Source organism: Siphateles boraxobius, unplaced genomic scaffold (assembly GCF_051911475.1).
Source record: "Siphateles boraxobius isolate OS27281-9 unplaced genomic scaffold, OSU_SipBor_1 19, whole genome shotgun sequence".
NCBI lineage: Eukaryota > Metazoa > Chordata > Actinopteri > Cypriniformes > Leuciscidae > Siphateles > Siphateles boraxobius.
The window spans coordinates 8,042,899-8,061,715 of NW_027508799.1; the positions used below are offsets into that span (position 1 = coordinate 8,042,899).

At 42.7% G+C, this 18,817-nt stretch overlaps 1 long non-coding RNA gene across 1 annotated transcript; it reads left to right on the plus strand.

Moving 5' to 3' along the window:
* The first annotated feature begins 10,368 nt into the window (after positions 1 to 10,368).
* Positions 10,369 to 18,437, plus strand: LOC143742545 (uncharacterized). Its single transcript, XR_013205462.1, has 4 exons — positions 10,369 to 10,494; positions 10,581 to 10,736; positions 11,415 to 11,518; positions 17,768 to 18,437. It is a non-coding gene; the product is annotated as an uncharacterized LOC143742545 (long non-coding RNA).
* Positions 18,438 to 18,817: the final 380 nt, after the last annotated feature.

The following is an 18,817-nucleotide window of genomic DNA, read 5'->3' on the forward strand; positions in this document are numbered from 1 at the left end:
AGTGTACAACTAAAAACTTTATAGAACTAAGGGAACTGATGATAAACAGGAGAGGACTCCATTGTTGACAACTTAGCGACTTTGTCGCTGTGGCGAGGGGGGCGTGGTCTCGCGAAGTCTGTAGTGAGAGACGAGTCAGCGAGCTGTGCGGTGAGTAGGTCAAGTGCAGATGATGAACACCTGTGACTGATTGCAGTGATTGGTGTGCAGACCGCATATAAGCTGCCAGGAATGAGAGAGCGGGGAGAGAGAAGGACTGGGGACTCGTACCAAACACTCACGACCTGCTGGCTGACAATGGACTGAGTTACACATCGGAAAGAGTTTTTATAAATGGACTGAGTTACACATCGGGAAGAGTGGTCGTTTTACTGAACCTAGAGAGCTGGAGACACACAGCGAGAGCTGGTACAGCGGGCAGAGTGTTTCTTAGTTATGTGCTGTAGTGGAACACTACGGTGAAGGTGCACGAGCGCACCTTTTGTTTGTTCTTTTTTTCTGAATAAAGTACGAGTCCCAAGTTCGCCAACCTGTCTTCTTCTTCCTTCACCCACACACACGCTAAGATTGACTACACTGGTGCCGAAACCCGGGAAGGAGAAGACTGCCGCCACCATGCAGAACCCGCCAGGAACGCCATTTGCGGACCTCATTCAAACGCTCGCGGGTCTTCACCGGGAACAACACCACCTTTTTGAGAGGTCGGCCGAGGTCCGGGGATGGCCCCGAGTGGACTGGCCTATGCGGCTCATCCCTCTACTATCCCGTGAGTCGCAGATAGCCGCCCACCAACTGCCAGTCCAGAATCTCCTAGTCTATGAAGATCTGAGGCGCGCCATTCTTCAGCGGGTCGGCCGGACCCCGGAACAACACCGCCAGCGGTTCAGGTCTCTGAGCCTGGACGAGTCCGGCCGGCCCTTCGTTATGGCGCAGCAGCTCCGGGACTCCTGCCGCAGATGGCTGATGGCCGATGGAGGCAACGTCGAGGATGTTATCAGCAAGTTGGTACTGGAACAGTTCATCGCTAATCTGCCCAAGAAGACCGCGCAGTGGGTCCAGTGCCACCGCCCGACGTCGCTGGACCAGGCCATCCACCTGGCGGAGGATCACTTGGTGGCGTGCCCAGGGGTCGGCGAGCCCCTCCCATCTGTCTCTCTCTGTCCCTCTCTCGTCTCCTTCTCTCCCCAAACCTGTCCCCCTTCCCAGGTCTCGCGGGGGGCTGATGCGCCAGCAAGCGCCAAGGTGGAGAATGGGGCCTCTGGCGGAACCTGTCCCGGCAGCCAGGGGCCCACCCAGGGGGCCCGCAGCGGTCGACCACTCCGCCCCGGTTCCTGCAGCCCTGCGCTCTCCACACCAATCCCTTGACCCGCTTCCCGCCACTAGGGCGGCGGGGAGGCCTGGGCCGGCCTGTTGGCGCTGCGGGGACCCAGGACACTTTATCGACCGGTGTCCGGTGATGGAGGTGGGGACACTGATCCGGGTCCCCGACGTGCCACAGGCTGCCCCCGATCAAGCTGGCCTGTACCAGATACCAGTGAGTATCAAGGGGGGTACTTATCAGGCTTTGGTGGATTCAGGCTGCAACCAAACCTCCATTCATCAAAGCCTGATTCAACCTGGGGCATTGGATAAGAGCCGCATGGTTAAGGTGCGGTGTGTGCACGGGGTGGTGGTGAGTTATCCTTTAATGCCTGTGGTAATTCAATTTAGGGGACAAAAGCATAGCGTAGAGGTAGCAGTTAACCCGCACCTCCAGCATCCGCTAATTTCTAGGGACGAATTGGCCTGCTTTTGGGAAATTATTGGGGTCTTTATGTCCGGATGCCTCTTGGAAAAAGAAAAACAAGGGAAAGACAGCGGTTGTTCAGGTGGGAGATGCTGAGCCGGGACCTCTGGCTTCTGCTGCAGGGGAACGGAGTGCTCTGGAGAGAACTATCCTCACCGAGCGCGATGATTTTCCCCTGGAGCAGTCCCAGCACGAGACGTTAAAACGTGCGTTTGACCAGGTCCGTTCTATCGACGGCCGGCTACTCCACCCAGACCAACCGCTCTCTTATCCCTATTTTGCTATTTTGAAAGATAGGTTGTATCGGGTGACCCAAGACACCCAGTCAAAAGAAGATACAACACAGTTGTTAGTTCCTAAGAGCCGCCGGGAAATGCTTTTTCAGGCGGCTCACTGTAATCCAATGGCCGGGCATTTAGGTCAAACGGCGACACTAAACCGGCTCATGGCCCGAGCCGGGCATTCACGAAAACGTGCGCAGGTGGTGCGCGTCTTGTCGCGAATGTCAGTTGGTGAACCCACCGGCCAACAAAAAAGCACCGTTGTGCCCCCTTCCATTAATGCAGGTCACCTTCGAACGAATTGGTATGGACCGCATCGGGCCATTAGAACGGTTAGCACGTGGGCACCGCTTTGAGTTAGTCCTGGTGGATTACGCAACGCGGTACCCTGAAGCAGTCCCGCTCCGTAACATTTCTGCCAAAAGTGTTGCAAGCGCGCTCTTCTCGTTAATCTCCCGGGTGGGAATCCCTAAAGAGATTGTCACCGATCAGGGCATGGCGTTTATGTCACGAACTATTCGTGAACTCTATGAATTATTGGGCGTTAAATCGATTCGCACTACCGTCTACCACCCACAGACAGACTGGTTAGTGGAACGATTTAACCACACTTTGAAGTCCATGATTCGGAAGTTCGTTCACGAGGACGCCAAAAATTGGGATAAATGGCTAGAACCCCTCTTGTTCGCTGTACGCGAGGTCCCCCTTGCCTCCACGGGGTTTTCCCCCTTCGAGCTTCTCTATGGGTGTCAGCCCCGCGGGGTGTTAGACGTTCTTAGAGAAACTTGGGAGGATGGACCTGTCTTGGACCTGAGAACAAAACTCCACACTTTGGGGCGGCTATCAATGGAGAATTTTTTACAGGCCCAGGACAGACAGAGTCAGCTGTACAACAGGGGGGCTAGAATTCGTCAATTTGCACCGGGAGATAAAGTGCTTGTGTTACTCCCTACTTCCAGCTCTAAATTACTCGCAAAGTGGCAAGGAGCTTTTGAGGTCACACGCCAGGTTAGCGATCTCAATTATGAAGTTGTTCGAACAAATAGGGGCAGAGCACATCAAATTTATCACCTCAACCTCCTCAAAAAGTGGGTTGAGGCAGAGTCAGTGATGCTGGCGATGGTAGTGAGTGGGGAGGAGGATCTCAGGCCAGAAGCGAACACAAAACCACGATCTCTCGCGCTGGCACTTGGTGGAGATCACCTATTGCCCTCCCAGCTCACTGACGTTAAAAATTTACAAGCTGAATTTGCTGATGTGTTTTCTCCCCTACCTGGTCGAACGGACCTCATTCAGCACCACATTGAGACGGAACCGGGTGTGGTGGTACGCTGCCGCCCGTATCATTTACCTGAGCACTAAAAAAAGGTAGTTCAGGATGAATTAGAGGCTATGCTGGATATGGGGGTAATAGAAGAGTCCAACAGTGACTGAGCGAGCCCGATAGTTTTAGTTCCTAAAACCGACGGCTCGGTCCGTTTCTGTGTGGACTATAGAAAGGTGAACGCGGTGTCTAAGTTTGATGCTTATCCAATGCCGAGGGTTGACGAATTGCTTGATCGGCTGGGTACTGCTCGTTTTTATTCGACACTGGACTTAACAAAGGGCTATTGGCAGATCCCCTCGTCTCCTATGTCCAAAGAAAAGTCAGCTTTCACAACGCTGTTCGGATTACACCAATTTGTCACCCTTCCTTTCGGCTTGTTCGGGGCTCCTGCGACTTTTCAGCATCTGATGGACAAAATTCTCCGGCCGCATGCTGCATATGCCGCTGCCTACTTGGATGGTATTATCATCTATAGTAACGACTGGCAGCGTCATATGCAGCATTTGCGTGCTGTCCTGAAGACGCTGAGAAGGGCTGGGCTCACGGCCAACCCGAAGAAGTGTGCGGTGTGGGCGTGTGGAAGTAAGGTATCTGGGCTTCCACTTGGGTCACGGACAGGTGCGTCCCCAAATTGATAAGACGGCAGCGGTGGCGACCTGTCCGAGGCCAAAGACCAAAAAGGAGGTTAGACAGTTCCTGGGGCTAGCGGGTTATTACAGAAGGTTTGTGCCTAATTAATTGGACCTCGCTAGCCCGCTGACTGATCTAACTAAAAAGGAGGCACAAGATACGGTCCAGTGGACGGAGCAGTGTCAGCAGGCGTTCACCCAGATAAAGGCTGCTCTGTGTGGCGGGCCGCTTTTACATGCTCCTGACTTCTCTCTCCCTTTCATCCTACAGACGGACGCATCGGACAGGGGGCTGGGCGCAGTCCTGTCCCAGGAGGTGGGGGGTGAAGAGCGGCCGGTGCTGTACATCAGTCGAAAGCTTTCTAAGAGAGAGACGATGTACAGCACCATTGAGAAAGAGTGTTTGGCAATCAGGTGGGCTGTTCTCACCCTCCGCTACTACCTCCAGGGGCGGGAGTTCACCCTCTGTTCGGACCACGCTCCCCTGCAGTGGCTCCACTGCATGAAGGATCACCCGTTGGTATCTTGCTTTACAGCCTTTTAAATTCCAGGTGGTCCACAGGCCGGGTGCACAGATGGCTGTGGCTGACTTCCTCTCCAGGAGGGGGGGGGGGCTACAGGCCGGGCGGCTCCCCGGCCTGAGTCGGGGCGGTGGGGGTATGTGGCGAGGGGGGCGTGGTCTCGCGAAGTCTGTAGTGAGAGACGAGTCAGCGAGCTGTGCGGTGAGTAAGTAGGTCAAGTCCAGATGATGAACACCTGTGTCTGATTGCAGTGATTGGTGTGGAGACCGCATATAAGCTGCCAGGAATGAGAGAGCGGGGAGAGAGAAGGACTGGGGACTCGTGCCAAACACTCACGACCTGCTGGCTGACAATGGACTGAGTTACTCATCGGAAAGAGTTTTTATAAATGGACTGAGTTACACATCGGGAAGAGTGGTCGTTTGACTGAACCTAGAGAGCTGGAGACATATATATATATATGATAAACCTTACAATGTGCAGATAAACAGATGAACCCAGCATATGAATGCAACGCGTTTAGTTCATATTCTTTATTAATAATTAATAATTCTTTATTAATAGTAGTTTATTAATAAGGTATGTAACTTAACGTTACAGAATTTGATCTTTTAATATTAAATTCTCAGTATTAAGTATTTCACCAGCTTAAGCATTTATAACCTGTGAGTAAATTTGCTTTTCTGTACATAGTATGCTTTATTAGTGTGAATGGTTAGTATTAGTACATTAAACACATTAAACGTTTTAGAATGTCTAATAACAAAACATCCCAGTGCTTTAATCTAAGCTACAGTCCCAGTAAAATTGGCTGAAGCTCATTCGCCTGTAGACGGATATATTTTGATATGTTTGGATATGTTTTCTGATGTTCTTTTTTTATGACAGTACGTTTTTCATTATGGTTTTTCCAGTTCATCACTGCCTAAATTTGGTGAAATGAAGGAATGCCACAACTTTACTGATTGAAAAAACAACATTTTGGCTGAGGTAAGTGAAGCTCCTTTTTAGGATTTATAAAAAGTAGTAATAATTTTGCAAACTTTGTTACAACCCACGGCTTTGCACAATGATAGTATTTAAAGTTTTACGAATGACGCTAAAGCACTGACTGGCCCTCATTTATCATTCTTGCGTAGAAACGGGCGTATATGTTGGTGTAAGATTATGCTTACACTCCTCTCACCGCCTAATTTATGAAGCTGTGCGTACCTTTGAAATCCAGGTGTACGCAATACCTGCCCTTGATAAATGCCGCGGCTGAAAGCGATCGTCATTAGAATAACACGCCCCTATACATATTCAAGTATCCGCTTCCCCCACGCCCTCATTTTACGCCATGGACACACGGAAGACGGCAAAGAGGAGACACTTCTCTGGAGATCGAGACCATCACCATCATGAAAAATTATTATTAAATCAAACAACAATATTGTTGATGATAAATTCAAAGTTAATTGTATTTTTTTTTCAAAACGCTATAAATCCATCCATTTTTTGTCTAAAAAAAACAACAACAAAAACAACAAGAGAACATGCAACATATAATCAGGGACTCATACTATAAATTAATATAAATTAAATAAGTGCAACTGCATGAAATAAATAAAAGCCAAACAAAATAAATAGTAAAATAAATTAAATAGTAAAAATAAAATAAATATTTCCAATGTCACGTTCCAATATTGTCCACCACATAAAACAAATAATTTAAAAATAACACACAAATACAGTCCTTAAATACAACGATGTTAAAAATACATTCACATCATTTAGTAACACATTTAGGCTAGTAGTAAAGTAATAACAATATTCAGGCCTACTATTAGGCTACGTGTTGTAGCCATTAACTAAGTGCATTTTGTTTCATATTTGTTAAAAAAATAATAATGTTATTTTTTCCCCATCTATGTTGATTATGAAAAGTGAACATAGGCTAAGATAGGATGCGCAATATATCGGGAGACATGCTCAGACATGATTTTGGCCACTTAATTAAGTTTTGATTTGTAGAAAGGCTTTCTTTAAAGTGAATTTCGTTTTGTATAAATTGTATCTTAATTTTAATATTTTTTTCATCAACCAATAAAATAATAAATAATAAGCAAATAGCAGACAATATAATCATGAGTCATGACATGTAGGCGCGGGCGCGGTCCCTTGCATTGCACGTGAACTGGAGCGCATCTCATCACAAATTAACCGAAACTCAGTATATGCCTCACAGACATGAGAAATATATCTATAAAGAAAGCTTGAAATGTCTTTAAACGAAACAACTATAAACGAAAAGAAATAGGCTACTCTCTCTATAGGCGCGTTCACTACGGAGATGGTGATCATCAATTTCATCTTTGCAGACACAACACTAGTTTATTAATAGAAATAAAATACAAATTTATTTTTAAAAATGGCTTTTATCGCGTTTTGGAAAAGAGCTCCTCATATCTTTTAGTTTGTCAGTGCGTTTTGTGGTTTTAGGAATTGTTTTTCTGCGCATTTCCGCACTAACTCAAAACGTGCGTACATGTACACCACCTCCTGACCTTATTTAAATTAAATAAATTATTAAATTAAATTAAGGAAAACAATTATCAGTTCCATATCAGATTCTAGATAATCAATGGCTTATGCCTCGGCCACACTAGACTTTGAGCATGCAAAATGTCTTCGGGCACTACAACGATCGTGATATGAAGTCGCAAACATGAATTCAACATATAACAAGTAGTAATGTAAAATGTAGAAAATATACTATCTACTCGACTTGACTGCAAAAATATAGCTACCGTAGAAACCGAAAATTCTCAGGACAGCAGCATGTGTCCAAATTTCTATCTTAACCGTTCTATTTCATCAGAAACGATCTGTAAACAGCGCTTTAAGTGTAAAATACCAAACTTGTCCTTTAACATGTTTTGCATCTTTAGTTACAGTTTCAATTTCTCTGGACATAATGTATATTTTGAGTGTGTATGTTATTTTTTTTTATTTTTCAGAAATGTGGAAATGTAAAATTTGTGGACTTGAAGTTTCTTCAAGGTCTAAATTACTAAAACATCACAGACTGCAGCACAGACATTATGGTCGTAGTCAGAGATACCCTTGTACATATTCAGATTGTCCATGTACATTCAAGACATGGAATGCTCTACTGATTCATCTGAGTAGAAACCATCCTGCACACTCTGCAGTAAATGACAGACAAATGTCCACCCTCACTTGTCATTTGTGTGCATGCAGTAATCTTGCATCAGAAAGAGATTACTTTGTTCACATAAATGGTCATTTAAAGAGAAATGAAACCGTCCATTGCATGTTCTCTGGTTGTTATTTCCACTCAAATGTTTGTGGAACCTTCAAGTCACACAAACACAGAAAACACAACCCACATTCACTCAATGATTTTAAGCCTGGTGTAGTTACCATCTCTGAACAATTAGAAGAGCCTGATGAGGTTCAAGATTTTGGCAGTAGTGAAGCCAGTGATGCTTGTTTGAATGATGACTGTAATGAAGTGGTTGATGACTTGTCTGGTGTTGTTGTTCATAATTTAGCAGCAATTCTATTAAAACTGGAACATATTGTACATGTTCCTTCTTTAGCCATTGATGATTTTTTGGAAGAACTACATTACCTGTTAAAGGCTGTGTCTGTGCCTCTCTCAGTTGCTGCAGTACAACAGGTGTTTGAGAAACATAATCTTCATGCTGATGAATCTGTCATAAAGGAAATAGCCACTACCATCTCTGCATCTAACCCATTACACTCAGCAATAGGCAGTGGTGGTTCCCTATGTTCTACATATAAGCGCAAGAAGTTATACAAAGACAGCTTCAGTATTGTGGAACCTATTGAATATAGTCTTAATGAACAACAGACTAACACCTTTCAGTACGTTCCAATTTTGAAATCTTTGCAGCTGCTTTTGGCTAAGCAGGACATTGTTGACAAAGTTGTTGAAAATCACAGAGCAAGAACTAGTCCAGCTAGTTGTGACAGTCATTTTTATAGATCATTTCAGGATGGTGCCCACTTCAAAGAAAACAGTTTGTTGTCTGGGGAAGACTTAACAATTTATTTGACTTTATATGCAGATGATTTTGAGGTGTGTAACCCACTTGGGACATCCCGAAAGAAACACAAGCTTTTTGCTGTGTACTGGACTTTGAGCAATTTACCCCCAGGCTCTAATTCATCTCTCTCTCCTCAATATATTTGGCTCTCCTGTGCAAAAGTGAGGATTTAAAGCACTATGGGTATGAGAAAGTCCTTGATCCTCTTCTGCGTGACCTTTCAATCCTAGAAAAATATGGCATATTTGTTCATCTTCTTGGAACCTTTCTTAAAGGTACTGTTTATTGTGTGGTGGTAGACAATTTGGCAGCACATGGTATTGCTGGCTTTGTTGAAAGTTTTTCAGCTGAGTTCTTTTGTCGGTTTTGTGTGGGAAAGAATTATGATTTCCAGGCAAAAGAAGTTCGGTCTGGTGCATTCAACCTCAGAGATAAAGATCTTCATAAAGATCATGTTAAAACTGCACTGGAGAATGGTACAAGCTGTTGTGGAGTGAAAAGAGAATGTGTTTTTACTAAGCACCTCTCTCATTTCAATGTGCTATCTGCATATCCACCAGATGTGCTTCATGACATTTTTGAGGGTGTAGTGCCAGTAGAACTTGCACATTGCTTAGTTTTGCTGATATCAAAGAAATACTTTTCATTGGAATGCCTCAATAAATCAATCCTCCAGTTTCCCTACAAGTGGTAAGACAAGAAGAACAAGCCTCATACAATTCCTTGTACATTTTCAAGGCGCTACACAATTGGTGGGAATGCCCATGAAAATTAAAGTTTGATCAGATTGCTTCCATTTCTGATTGGGCATGTGGTGCCTGAAGGTGAGCCTGCATGGCAGGTGCTAATGGACCTGAAGGATATTGTTGAGTTGGTGGTTTCCCCAGTACACACAGATGAATCCATATCCTACCTTGAGATGAAAATTTCAGAACACAGGCAGAGGTACCAAGAACTTTTCCAAATCTCCAAGGAAATTTTAGATTGCAAATTCATGGACCCAGACTTTGACAATGACTTCATGAATCTCATGTCCACATCAGAAATCCAAGACAAAAGTACACTGAAAGTGGTATTTTTGACAGCATCAGGTGACAATAATGACTCACCCATACCACATCTGGCCACATCTCAAAGTGGAAGTGCATGCTCCTCACCAGCTCTGTCAATCTCATCCTGTGACGCACTACTTTCATCTCCTCAGTCTACTTCAACACACTCTGAATCTTCTGCGAGTTTTTCTCTGGAGTCGTCCTCTAGCATGAAGTCCTCTGCATGGCCTCCTGTTTTCACTGTGCCTCGTTTCACATATGATGCAGAGCTCAAACTGGAACAAGGTAATACAGCTTTCAAAACACAGGGCACTATACTCAGTCCTGACCCAAAACTGAAAATCTCAATTTTAGATGGACTTGCCGAAGAAATTGTGAAGTCCAAAGTCTACCCTTCTGATGCAGAATATGATCAGGTAGCTGATGCACTCGTTCAAAAGCATCCTTGCTTGAAAGAGAGAGGTTCTGTAACTGGATACAGTGGATGGAAAGCCAGTTTAAAATATAAACTTGGCAACTATAGAACGAAATTAAGAAATCTTGGCTGCACAGAAGTTGCAGTAAATTCAGTCAAGCACAAGCCAGCTGGTATATCCAGTCCTGCATACAACATAAAGAAACCACGCAAAGCTGAGGTGAATTACTGCCCTACCCATCCAAAAGGGGAAACGGAAGAAACTCTTGAGGCAGTCAGAAAACAATGAGAAAAGTGTTAGAATGCTGATGGACAAGAGTTTTTCAATTAGGAGGCACGAGGTGATCAAGGAACCACTTATTGCAGACTTCAAAACCAGGTGGCCTGCTCTTTTCAGAACAGAAGAGGTAATTGAAAGTTTTTAATTGATTTTTTTGTTTGCTGTTAGTTAGACTATATTGGGTATAACAAATTCATTTTCATGTGTTTGTAGGTTTGTGCAGAATTTGAGAGAATTACGACAATCCCATTGGTGTCAACATTCTTTGCCAAGCTGGATGGATACTCCGGAAAACTAATGAAGATGTTTGCAAACCGAGGAGGAGTCCTTGGACAAAGAATTAAAAACCTCTTGGTGCCCACTACACGGGTATGAAAAACTGCACTAAACAAAACCTTTTATTAAAACATTATTCTCTCACTGGCCACTGACTTTTGGGGTTATGCTCATGAGCATGCATAAAAACAACCCACAGACTTAATAAGATAAGGTTTATTACCATGATAAATACAATAAATACAAAGTATTACTGTAAACTGACAGATGTTACATATAACATTTTGTTCATTGTATTGAAAGACATTTTCAACAGCTGCTTTTCCACCATTGGACCAAACCATTCTCTTTGTTTAACTGTTCCATTCTGTGCCGATCCTGCCCAGCTGGTATGGATATGGTTTATATAACCATATACGGTTTAATAACGTTTGGCAACGTTGGAAAAGTGGCTAATGTTTGTTAGAAGTACATCTTGACTGCTTGCTGTATTACCCTTAAAGGGATAGTTCACTTTAAAATGAAAGTTCTGTCATCATATACTCACCCTCATGTTGTTTCAAACCTGTATGAATTTCTTTCTTCTACTGAACAGAAAGGAAGATATTTAGAAGAATGTCGGTAACCAAAAAGTTATCTGGTCCCATTGACTTCCATATAAAAAATGTTTTATATTACTTTACCAGACAGTCATCTGGTCCCATGGACTTCCATAGTATAAGTAAATAATCAGGCAAAGTAATAATAGATGAATGTTATTTGCATCTTTAGACTGATGACATTGAAGTGAGGAGAGCATGCATAATCAAATCTCTCTGTGCATACCTGAACGCAGTCTGAACGCAGACCCTAGCAGTCTGGTTTGGGAGTATATGGTGAGTAGGTGCTTTTTAAAATGTTGCTGTATTTTCAAGGATGCTTAAAGGGGTGGTTCAGGATTTTCGACATCGGACCTCATTTTCAAGTGAGCCTGGTTGTTACTCATCAGTGGAGACAGTTTTCAAAAAAATTCATCCAGCCCTTACTTTTGGATAGTTCGCTGGTGCTAGGCTAGCGTGAGTCAGCGGTGCACGTTAGCCTGCCATTAAAAACAGTTTTACCCACTCCACAGTACACCAAAAGCAAATAAATTATAACGCCAGACTATCGATGTAAATGTCTGTTTAGAGAATAATGTTAGAAATCAAACTACCCTTTCATCACATTGCATTAGTTATAATTTGTTCCCTGTATTTATAAGCAGTCTACCGCTGCGGCGGAGTTATATTTGGTTACCAAGGAAACCGAGAGAGCCGGTCCACATAACAATCACGCAATTGTATTGTAAATGTAATGCGATAATTGAGATGCCAGAGTACTTTGATTTCTAACATTATTCTCTCAACAGACATTTACATCGATAGTCTGGCGTTATAATTTATTTGCTTTTGGTGTTCTATGGAGTGGGTAAAACTGTTTTAATGGCAGGCTAACGTGCACCGTTGACTCGTGCTAGCCTAGCACCGGCGAACTATCCAAAAGTAAGGACTGGAAGAATTTTTTTTTTAAACTGTCTCCACTGATAAATAACAAACAGGGTCACTTGAAAATGAGATCCGATGTCAAATCCTGAACCACCCCTTTAAAGGGTTAGTTCACCCAAAAATGGAAATTATGTCATTAATGACTCTCCCTCATGTCGTTCCAAGCCCGTAAGACCTTCGTTCATCTTCGGAACACAGTTTAAGATATTTTAGATTTAGTCCGAGAGCTTTCTGTCCATCCATTGAAAATGTATGTACGGTATACTATCCATGTCCAGAAAGGCAATAAAGACATCATCAAAGTAGTCCATGGGACTACACTGCCCTACAAAGCAAAAAGGCAGTAACTGCATTTTTGGTCAAAAATGAGTTATTATCATTTTCATGACATTCAAGGCATCCTTTGTTATGTGACAAAACATCTTATCTCAAATGTGAGTTGTTTTGGAGAAAAATGGTAGTCGTTTCTACAGTAACTGCAAAAAGCCCTAGTGAAACAAAGCAAGAATACAGTAACATCCATTACTGTATTCTTGTTATGTTTTACCTAACAAAAAATAACCGTGTTGCTGCGCAGTGTAGTTACTGTTGCCATGGTGAACACACAGCTGATTTCGCGGCATCCTCACGGGACGGTTTTAACATTTTTACCCTTCTAACTAAACACAAATTTTGTTTGAGATGGCACAAAGCCGGGGAAAGAAGATGGTCGAACTGGCGTTGAAAAGAAAATACCCGGAGAATGGTAAGTAAGAGTGACAGATTAAACATTTAGAGGCTAGGCTATCACAATATAAACTCCTGTCAGCCGCCAGGGCGGGACTTCCTCTCAGAGGTCCATTCAGATAGCATTATGCTAATTGACAGGCGATGTTTTAAATAGCTTTGCTAACCTGCCCCTGATCCTCCCTGCTTCGAGCTGTAACTTTATTCTCTGTAACTTCGCATCATCGCCGATGCCATGTCATCATTTTGTTGTTCATGTCACAAAGTTATAATCCAACCAGCGGTGAAAAAATATTCAATAACTAGAAAAGCACTCGGTGAGCACTAACCTCTGTCAAGGTAGCCTAATAGGTCACTGAGGCAATTCCAAATGTCCCGTGTTCCGGATCACCACCAAAATGTAGTAAACTGTTCCTTGTCCTAATACCCATGTTGTCCGAAAATGTCATCCAAATTCGTACAGTACTTTTCGAGTTATCTTACTAACGAACAGACAAACATACACAGCACCAAAAGATAACCTTTGGGCGGAGGTAAAACTTCTTAAGGCATCAGGCTATCCCATAACATCCAAGCAGTCAGCGTGATCTTCTTCGCTCTTATTAGCCTACATGAACGGCGTCTTCTTTTTTCATAGGCTAATCATTCACAGCGTTGTTGTCCAGCAGGAGAATATATGTGTCCATAAACACAGCTATCGGTGTAACAGTTATTCTTTAACGTGACAGGTGTCTGTTCAACTTAAAACACACTCTCTTCGCGGCCGCTGTTTGAAGACTATGTCCGCTGTTTAGATAAGTTAGCAAGTTGTGAGCAAAACTGACATCTTTCTCTTTACTGTTGTAAGCATCCATGCTTTCAACAAAAACAAACTTCTGCAGACAGAGCGAGCCGGCAGGTATTTACACCCCCCTTAGCGCTAAGGCTCAAACACATTGGTTCCTGTTCCTAAGCATTTATTTATTGCACGGTTTCTTCTTCAGAATATAAAATTATATATTTAATTTGGATTCCCCTTAATTATATTAACCTATGAAAATGTTGTCCCTCTGCATGAAAGCAAGCTTCTATGTTTTATCCTATTATAGGCCTAATGTAACTTATGAAGCCAGGCTGCTTTTTGTGTGTTGGCTTTTCTTTCTTCATTTTCATTAAGGGTGCAAAATTATTAATTTATTGTGTTAGCCTAATTCATCCATTATTTTGTCATGGACCTAATTTAAGTTATTTCCTGTACAATGAAATATTATGATATACAGACATCAATACATATATTGATCAGAGTGAAGATGCTGTCCTGTAGGTCCATATAATAATAATAATAATAATAATAATAATAACAATTTGTTGCAGTACACAGACAGACAGACAGACACAGACAGATGTGGATTTACATTCATGCCACTAATTTTCTCTCTTTTTCATTTAAGATACACATGTTGATATTCCATCAAAGAGGCAGAAAGTCCTGCCCCCCGCTGAAGAAATGGAGTGGACCATCCTGGACACTTTGGATACCACCAGCGTGGACAGCTTATTCGATGACATTACAGACCTAGATTATGTCCCAACCCCTACGATGACACTGACTGAAGTGGAACTTGGAGACCCAGGGGAACAAGTTCAAGAGCCAGAGCCCCAGCCAGAGCCAGAGCCACAGCCAGGGCCCCAGCCAGAGCCACAGCCAGAGCCACAGCCAGAGCCCCAGCCAGAGCCCCAGCCAGAGCCCCAGCCAGAGCCCCAGCCAGAGCCCCAGCCAGAGCCACAGCCAGGGCCCCAGGCAGAGCCCCAGCCAGAGCCACAGCCAGGGTCACAGCCTGATGTGGAATCAAGTCGACCACCAATGAGAGGGCCATGTGGTGCCAAATGTCGAAAAAGGTGTACAGACCAAATTTCAGAGGAAAGACGGAGGGAGATATGGAGTCAATACTGGGAGATGACCTACACAGAAAGACGATCATGGATGTTTTACTCAGTTACCCCAATGCCAACCAAAAGAACAACAACCGGCCTAGAAAGTCGCCGTGGCCGCTCATTCATCTACCGGCTGCAAAACCAGAAAGGAGAGCCAAGACAGGTCTGGAAAATGTTTTTCCTGTCATCATTGGGCTATCACCCAAAAAATGACAGTCTAGTCATTTCCATGATGGGGAAGTTGAACACCAGGCCACTGGTTCCATCCAAGGACCAGAGAGGAAGACAGGCTGCAGTCAACAAGATGGACGTGAAGACCCTTGATGACCACATTGAGTCCTTCCATCCCTGTGTGAGCCATTACAGACGGGAGCATGCCCCAAATCGACGGTACCTGCCAAGTGACATCACAATAAAGATGATGCATTCAGATTACCTGGATAAAGGAAACGCCTGCTCCTATGAAGCATACAGGAAGATGGTAAAAGACAAAAAAATCAGCTTTGCCAAACTTGGGGAGGAGCAATGTGAGGACTGTTTGGAACATGCTGAACATGCGAACTGCCACGCAGGGGAGACTGAAAGCTCAGATTGCCTAGAGTGAGTACCTAAGGTGGAACAAACATAAGCAGTCTGCCCTAGAGAGCCGCCAAAGCTACCAGGCAGATGCAGAGAGGGACTGGCCGGACATGACATCAGTTCGGAGCGTGGACCTCCAGAAGGTGATAATGCTGCCACGCATGCCAGGAGTCAAGTCAGCAGTATTTACTCGTCGCATCGTGGCATACCACGAAACATTTGCCTCAGTGGGGAAAAAAACTAACAAAAAAAACACCATCTCTGTATTGTGGTACGAGGGAATGGCTGGGCGAAGTGCAGCGGAAATTACATCAGCATACACAACTGCACTGGAGAAGGAGCGGGATGTACGGCACACCATATTCTGGGTGGAGAACTGCAGTGCACAGAATAAGAACTGGTGCCATCTATCCTCACTTGTCACTCTTGTGAACAGTGACACCATTTCACAGGAGGACATCACACTAAAGTTTTTTGAGAGGGGACACACGTTCATGAGCGCAGACAGTTTCCACCATGGTGTCGAGCAGCAAATGAGGAGCCGTCCAGGTGGTGTGGTCTACGACTTCGAGGACTTTGTGAGTGTTGTGGCAAGCTCCAACTCCAGAAAGGTGGATGTTGTCAAATTGGAGAATGCCAATTTGCTAGATTGGAGGGATGGCCACTCCACCGTCAAGGTCAAGAAAGCGCAAGCACCAAAGCTTAGGGAGATGGCGGAGATTCAGGTGCGACGTGGCTCCAAGAGCCTCTTTTACAAACTGTCCCATACGGATAATGAATTTATGGAATTGGACTTCCTCATGAAGAAATTCTCGCTGAAGGTGCCCAATCTTTTGCGACCACAGAATAGAGGGGTTGAGGAGGTCAAGAAGAGAGACATCATCTGTAATCTTTGTCCTCTCATGCCACCAAACAGGAGGGTGTTCTGGTATTCCCTGCCTGTGAGCAATGTTGTGGAGGATGAGGAGTAATAACCATATGAAATGTGTTCATAAATTATTTTTATTATTATTATTATTATTATCATTATTTTTTATTTTATATATATATATATATATATATATTTGTAATCTACAATCTATTATTAAATGTATGTTTAAAAATTTGAAATATCTGTCTCATGTATTCATTTCATTCCGTACTTTGTGTTTATAAACCTACTGAAACAGATACTGCACCTTTTAAAATCATCAACTTGTTTATCTTAGTTATCATAAGAGTTTGAAAAGCCTTAGAAACACTTTGGCAAAATGTTTTTGCTTTGCTCTGTTGAATTGGAGTTTAACTTGCCTATTATTGCTCCAAAGAAAAGTTGTTTTGCAGTGCTTTAACATTAATGTGATTTGTAGGTATAGCAGATACTACATTACAGATACAGAAACACCCCCAGACACACATTAATCTAATACTCACACATAAATAATGTGGTCCTATTCAAAATAAATTGTCCCCATTTGGGCCTTGATACAGCTTAGCAATGTGAGACTTTAAGCAGCCGTTTTAGCACCAGAACAGCTTCCGGGTGGAAAATATTGACCTAAAATGGTCAAATTAGTTTGGGTTTGGTATATCCATGTTCAGAAAAACAAATGGTTCCAATTGTTTCAAATACAGTGTATCTAACACACCCAGAGCCCAAGTTGTGGCAAAATAGTTTTTGGAGAATCTGTAGTTACTGCCTTTTTCCTTGGTATTGTGCCACGTTTTTTGTTAAGTAATACAAAGCAAGAATACAGTAACTGCAAAATAGGGGTAAAATATCAAATTAAATATGAGGATTGATATTTACAAAGAATAAGCTAATATAAAGTAACAAAACAGCCACATGTCCAATAATCTACCTACAACTACTTAGGCTGGATAACAGGATAACTTTAAAGTCATTTTTCTCAGTTCTGCACTCTGCGTAGTTACTGCCTTTTTGCTTTGTAGGGCAGTACAGTGACTCAATCTTAAGTTTATCAAGCGACGAGAAAACTTTTTGTTCGCAAAAAGTAAACAAAAATAACGACTTTATTCCACTATTCATTTCCTTCTCTCTGGGCCTCGACTGAGTTCACGTAGTGTAATAGTGTAGCGCGTCTGTGTTGTACACACACATGACCAGCGTCAGCCAATAGTGAGCCTACGTGCGACGTACAACACAGACACGCTACGCTATTACATTACGTGAACTCACTCGAGGCCCAGAGAGAAGGAAATGAATAGTGTAATAAAGTCATTATTTTTGTTTACTTTTTGCGCACAAAAAGTATTCTCGGGTGAGTCATTAATGACATTATTTTCATTTTTGGGTGAACTAACCCTTTAATGTTTTGTTAAAGTTAATACACAGGAATTTAAGAGTACTTTATTTTTTTATTTTTTTAATATCCCTTCTAGGATACAGACGTTGACAGCACTGAGGAGGCGATCCAGAAGACTGTTATGGGAATTTATGTCATAAGACATGAAGGTGCAGACATGGAAGACAGCCCAGCAGATCTTGGAGTGGTATTAGAGGGTCAAAAGGTTCTTCAGGACCTTACCAGTGTCCCACATGCAGCAGCCATGTTGCTGGGAATGATTTATGGACTGAACCTGAGCTACCCTCCTGAACTAAGGTACACATTCGAAGTCCTTCAAAAAATAATTCTGGAGCTAGATGGCAACAAGTTGTCCAATAAAGTCCAAACACTGAAGACAAAGCTTTTCTCTGATGTGTTTGAGTAAGGACTCTAACATTCTGGCATTCCAGGAACAGTCCTTAATGTTAAAAAAGGGCAATATTTTGATTTTCTATTGCAGGTTACACTTGTTGTATTTTCAATGTTCAAAATTGTTGAACTTAGTTGCAAGCTGCTTATTTGGTGCTTGGTACATCTGTTATTTTCTGTGAAAGATGTCTAGTACATTTTAGCAGTTATATGTCATTTGATAATTGTTAAACGTATCGTTAGACACATTGCCATCTGGACGTTTTGGTTGCATGGAGGATTTTGTTATATTATTGTATTGTGTGAATTTGTAAAAAAAAGAAAAAAGTTGTAATTCTTTTACCAAAGTTTATAGATTTTTAATTTACACTGTTCAAAAAAATTCAAAAGACTTCTGCAAATTCAATGTGTAAAAGTAATTTTTGATGATGTTAATACATTTGCACAAGTTTAAAGAGTTGAATGTATGGGAGAGCAGGCTGTTAAAAACTGTTTATTGCAACTGTTGAACAAATACAGTTTGATAATTTGTGACATATCTTGTCTTTTTATGACTCTACAAAACAATCACAGACAAACAAATGCTGCTTTGAAAGGAGTAACTTTAAATCGATACTACTGAGTTAAAGTAACAAGAACTAATTGGATGGAACCACTGTCCATAATTTAATTGAGTTATTTGAAACAAATCTCCTTGTGTTTTTTGAATGTAACCTATTTGGACAGTTTTAAATAA